This window comes from Pristiophorus japonicus, chromosome 9, assembly GCF_044704955.1.
Source record: "Pristiophorus japonicus isolate sPriJap1 chromosome 9, sPriJap1.hap1, whole genome shotgun sequence".
Lineage (NCBI taxonomy): Eukaryota > Metazoa > Chordata > Chondrichthyes > Pristiophoridae > Pristiophorus > Pristiophorus japonicus.
In genome coordinates this window covers 111,047,531-111,053,938 of record NC_091985.1, presented here as the reverse complement: position 1 = coordinate 111,053,938, position 6,408 = coordinate 111,047,531, and positions in this window count along the sequence as shown.

The following is a 6,408-nucleotide window of genomic DNA, read 5'->3' as shown; positions in this document are numbered from 1 at the left end:
TGATCAAGTGTGGTCAGTGCTTCAGTGCTGGGGATGTTGGCCTGGTCGAGGACGCTAACGTCGGTGCGTCTGTTCTCCCAGGGGATTTGTAGGATCTTGCGAAGACATCGTTGGTGGTATTTCTCCAGCGACTTGAGGTGTCTACTGTACACGGTCCATGTTTCTGAGCCATACAGGAGGGCAGGTACTACTACAGCCCATTAGACCATGAGCTTGGTGACAGTTTTGAGGGCCTGGTCTTCAAACACACTTTTCCTCAGGCAGCCAAAGGCTGCATTGGCGCACTGGAGGCGGTGTTGGATCTTGTCCTCAATGCCTGCTCTTGTTCATAGGAGGCTCCCGAGATAAGGGAAGTGGTCCACGTTGTCCAGGGCCGCGCCGTGGATCTTCATGACTGGGGGGCAGTGTTGTGCGGCGAGGACAGGCTGGTGGAGGACCTTTGTCTTACTGATGTTTAGCGTAAGGCCCATGCTTTCGTACGCCTCAGTAAATACGTCGACTACGTCCTGGAGTTCAGCCTCTGTGTGTGCGCAGACGCAGGCGTCGTCTGCGTACTGTCGCTCGACGACAGAGGTTGGGGTGGTCTTGGAACTGGCCTGGAGACGGCGAAGGTTGAATATGTTCCCACTGGTTCTGTAGTTTAGTTCCACTCCAGCCGGGAGCTTGTCGACTGTGAGGTGGAGCACGGCAGCGAGGAAGATTGAGAAGAGGGTTGGGGCAATGACGCAGCCCTGCTTGACCCCGGTCCGGGTGTGGATTGGGTCTGTGATGGATCCGTTGGTAAGGATCACGGCCTGCATGTCGTCATGGAGCAGGCAGAGGATGGTGATGTACTTTTGGGGCATCGAAAGCGGAGGAGGACGCTCCATAGACCCTCGCGGTTGACAGTGTCAAAGGCCGTTGTAAGGTCGAAGAAGGCCATGTATAAGGGTTGGCGCTGTTCCCTGCATCTTTTGTGCAGCTGTCGCGCTGCAAACATCTTGTCCGTTGTGCCCCGTAGGGGACGATATCCGTTTTTTTTCGCCCCTATGTAACAAGCCCAAACAAGGGAAGGGGTGGTTCTGGACTTAGTTTTACGGAATGAAGCTGGGCAGGAGGAAGGGTTTTCAGTGGGAGAGCATTTTGGTGCCAGTAATCATAATTCAGTTAGATTTAGGTTAGTTATGAAAAAGGAGAAAGATAGACCAGGAATAACATTTATGATAAGAACATAAGAAATAGGAGCAGGAGTAGGCCATACGGCTCCTCGAGCCTGCGCCGCCTTTTAATACGATCATGGCTGATCCACTCATGGACTCAGGACCACTTCCCTGCCCGCTCCCCATAACCCCTTATCGGTTAAGAAGCTGTCTATCTCTGTCTCTGTCTTAAATTTATTCAGTGTCCCGGCTTCCACAGTTCTCTGAGGCAGTGAATTCCACAGATTTACAACCCTCTGAGAGAAGAAGTTTGTCCTCATTTCAGTTTTAAATGGGCAGCCCTTTATTCTAAGATTATGTCCTCTAGTTCTAGTCTCTTCTATCAGTGGAAAGATCCTCTCTGCATCCACCCTGTCAAGCTCCCTCATAATCTTATACGTTTCGATAAGATCACCTGTGATTCTTCTGAATTCCAATGAGTAGAGGCCCAACCTCCTCAACCTTTCCTCATAAGTCAACCCCCTCATCTCCAGAATCAACCTAGTGAATCTTCTCTGAACTGCCTCCAATGCAAGTATATCCTTTCGTAAATATGCAAACCAAAACTGTACGCAGTATTCCAGGTGTGGCCTCACCAATACCCTGTATAACTGTAGCAAGACTTTCATGCACAAGTACCCCCAGGTCCCGCTGTACTGCAGCACTTTGCAATTTTTCTCTGTTTAAATAATAACTTGCTCTTTTTTTTTCTGCCAAAGTGCATGACCTCACACTTTCCAACATTATACTCCATCTGCCAAATTTTTGCCTACTCACTGAGCCTGTCTATGTCCTTTTGCAGAGTTTCTGTGTCCTCCTCACACATTGCTTTTCCTCTCATCTTTGTATCGTCAGCAAACTTGGCTACGTTACACTCGGTCCCTTCTTCCAAGTCGTTAATATAGATTGTAAATAGTTGAGTTCCCAGCACTGAGCCCTACGGTACCCCACTAGTTACTGTTTGCCAACCCGAGAATTAACCATTTATCCCGACTCTCTGTTTTCTGTTCGTTAGCCAATCCTCTATCCATGCTAATATATTACTCCCAACCCCGTGAACTTTTATCTTGTGCAGTAACCTTTTATGTGGCACCTTGTCAAATGCCTCCTGGAAGTTCAAATACACCACATCCACTGGTTCCCCTTTATCCACCCTGTTCGTTATATCTTCAAAGAATTCCAGCAAATTTTTCAAACATGACTTCCCCTTTCTAAATCCATGCTGACTCTGCCTGACCGAATTATGCTTTTCCAAATGTTCTGCTTCTTTAATAATGGACTCCAACATTTTCCCAACCACAGATGTTAGGCTAACTGGTCTATAGTATCCTGCTTTTTGTCTGCCTCCTTTTTAAAATAGGGGTGTTACATTTGCAGTTTTCCAATCTGCTGGCACCTCCGCAGAATCGAGGGAATGTTGGTAAATTACAAACAATGCATCCATTATCCCTGCCACCACTTCTCTGAAGACCCTAGGGTGCAAGCCATCAGGTCCAGGGGATTTATCCGCCTTTAATCCCATTATCTTACTGAGTACCACCTCCTTAGTTATTGTGATTGTGTTCCTCGCCCCCTCCCGATAGCGCCTTGATTATCAACTGTTGGGATATTGTTTGTGTCATCTCCATAAATACTGATACAAAATATTTGTTCAGAGTTTCTGCTCTCTCCATGTTCCCCATTACTAATTCCCCGGTCTCGCCCTCTAAGGGACCGACATTTATTTAGCCACTCTTTTCCTTTTTATATACCGATAGAAACTCTTGCTATCTGTTTTTATATTTCGTGCTAGTTTACTTTCATAGTCTATCTTCCCTTTCTTAATCATTTTTTTAGTCATTCTTTGCTGGCTTTTAAAAGCTTTCTAATCTTCTGTCCTCCCACTAGTTTTGGCCACTTTGTATGTCCTTGTTTTTAATTGGATAACGTCCTTTATTTCTTTAGTTAGCCACGGATGGCTACCTTTTCTTTTACACCCTTTTCTCCTCACTGGAATATATTTTTCTTGAGAGTTGTGCAATATCTCCTTAAATGTACACCACTGTTCATCAACCATCCTACATTTTAATCTATTTTCCCAGTCCACTTTAGCCAACTCTGCCCTCATATCTTCATAGTCCGCTGGTTTGAGATCCAACTTTCTCACCCTCCATCTGAATTTGAAATTCAACTATGCTATGATCACTCATTCCAAGGGGATCCTTTACTAGGAGATTGTGTATTAATCCTGCCTCATTACACCGGACCACATCCAAGATAGCCTGCCCCCTGGTTGGTTCCGTAACAACTCTGTTGCTTGGAGTATAAACCAGGAAATAGTGGGAACTTGTAAAAAGGGAACAACAATAATCATGGGTGAATTTAACCTCCATATTGATTGGACAAATCAAATTGGTCAGGGTAGCGTTGAGGAAGAGTTCATAGAGTGCATAAGGGATGGGTTCCTTGAGCAGTATGTAATGGGTATGGTTCTTAATGAATATTTTGCATCTGTTTTCACAAAAGAGAAGGGTAATGCAGGCATTGCAATCAGGGAGGAGGAGTGTGAAATAGTAGATGAAATAAACATAGTGAGAGAGGAAGTATTAAGGGGCTTAGCAACTTTGAAAGTGGATAGATCCTCAGGCCCAGATGAATTTTATTCCTGGCTGTTAAGAGAAGCAAAAGAAGCATTTTCCAATCCTCTCTGTCTACAGGTGTGGTGCCGGAGGACTGGAGGACTGCTAACGTTGTACCTTTGTTTAAAAAGGGAGAAAGGGATATACTGAGTAATTACAGGCCAGTCAGCCTAACCTCAGTGGTGGGAATGTTATTGGAAAAAATTCTGAGGGACAGTTTAAATCTTCATTTAGAAAGACACAGATTAATCAAGGACAGTGAGCATTGATTTGTTACGGGCAGGTCGTGTCTGACTAACTTGATTGAATTTTTTGAGGAGGTAACAAGGAGGGTCGATGAGGGTGCTGTCTTCGATGTAGTGTATATGGATTTTCGCAAGGCTTTTGATAAGGTTCCACATGGCAGACTGATCACAAAAGTAAAAGCCCATGGAATCCAGGGCAAAGTGGCAAGTTGGATTCAAAATTGGCTCAGAGGCAGGAAGCAACGGGTTAATAGGTGTTTTTTGTGACTGGAAGGCTGTTTCCAGTGGGGTTCCATGAGGCTCAGTACTGGGTCACTTGCTTTTTGTGGTCTATGTTATGTCTCAAATAAAGCACCATGACTGAGTACTGTAGACTTGTGTAAGTGTGACCTTAGTCTCTTTATTCTGACTCCAGAGTGTCTGCACAGCATGGAAGGCCTGCTTATATAGTGCTCCCAAGGGATGCTGGGATCCCTTAGGACTCCAACAGATGCACCCTCTGGTGGTGGGAGAATTCTGGTTACAAGGTGTTGCATACATAACATCGCTCCCCCCACCCCCAGCCAAAGTCAATACTACACTTATTTACATGGTTAGACAATCTGGGGCTTTCCGCTCCCTAGTTGCTCATCTTGGTACAAAGACAGGTGCAGATGAGTTGGTTGGGCCTTCGCTGGGCTGCTGCGTAGCTGGCCTTGCTGGGCTGCTGGGGATGATGAGTTCAGCTTTGTGGTCAACCGTGATGTCGGTTGCCACTTGTGTGTGTATCGGAGGATCGAAGTTGGTGGTGTCCTCTTCAGGTTGCTCGTAGCTCTCTGTGAATCAGTTTGGTTTGGTCCAAATGCTTTCTGCAAGTTGGTCCATTTGCAAGTTTGACCTCAAACACCCTACTCCCCTTTTTAGCTATGACAGTGCCAGCTAGCCATTTGAGACCATGTCCATAGTTGAGCACAAATACAGAGTCATTGACTTCAACATTGCGTGACAAATTTGCGCGATAATGGTACATGCTTTGTTGATGCCGCCTGCCCTCGACATGATCATGGAGATCAAGATGGACTAGAGAGAGCCTTGTTTTGAGTGCACTTTTCATGAGCAGCTCGGCAGGGTTAACCCCGGTGAGCGAGTGGGGTCTGCAGGGAGCCTTCCGACACACGTTTCAAGCTTTGCTTGATAGAAACATAGAAACATAGAAAATAGGTGCAGGAGTAGGCCATTCGGCCCTTGTAGCCTGCACCGCCATTCAATGAGTTCATGGCTGAACATGCAACTTCAGTACCCCATTCCTGCTTTCTCACTATACCCCTTGATTCCCCTAGTAGTAAGGACTTCATCTAACTCCTTTTTGAATATATTTAGTGAATTGGCCTCAACAACTTTCTGTGGTAGAGAATTCCACAGGTTCACCACTCTCTGGGTGAAGAAATTCCTCCTCATCTCGGTCCTAAATGACTTCCCCCTTATCCTTAGACTGTGTCCCCTGGTTCTGGACTTCCCCAACATTGGGAACATTCTTCCTGCATCTAACCTGTCTAACCCCGTCAGAATTTTAAACGTTTCTATGAGGTCCCCTCTCATTCTTCTGAACTCCAGTGAATACAAGCCCAGTTGATCCAGTCTTTCTTGATAGGTCAGTCCCGCCATCCCGGGAATCAGTCTGGTGAACCTTCGCTGCACTCCCTCAATAGCAAGAATGTCCTTCCTCAAGTTAGGAGACCAAAACTGTACACAATACTCCAGGTGTGGCCTCACCACGGCCCTGTACAATTGTAGCAACACCTCCCTGCCCCTGTACTCAAATCCCCTCGCTATGAAGGCCAACATGCCATTTGCTTTCTTAACCGCCTGCTGTACCTGCATGCCAACCTTCAATGACTGATGTACCATGACACCCAGGTCTCGCTGCACCTCCCCTTTTCCTAATCTGTCACCATTCAGATAATAGTCTGTCTCTCTGTTTTTACCACCAAAGTGGATAACCTCACATTTATCCACATTATACTTCATCTGCCATGCATTTGCCCACTCACCTAACCTATCCAAGTCGCTCTGCAGCCTCATAGCATCCTCCTCGCAGCTCACACTGCCACCCAACTTAGTGTCATCTGCAAATTTGGAGATACTACATTTAATCCCCTCGTCTAAATCATTAATGTACAGTGTAAACAGCTGGGGCCCCAGCACAGAACCTTGCGGTACCCCACTAGTCACTGCCTGCCATTCTGAAAAGTCCCCATTTACTCCTACTCTTTGCTTCCTGTCTGACAACCAGTTCTCAATCCATGTCAGCACACTACCCCCAATCCCATGTGCTTTAACTTTGCACATTAATCTCTTGTGTGGGACCTTGTCGAAAGCCTTCTGAAA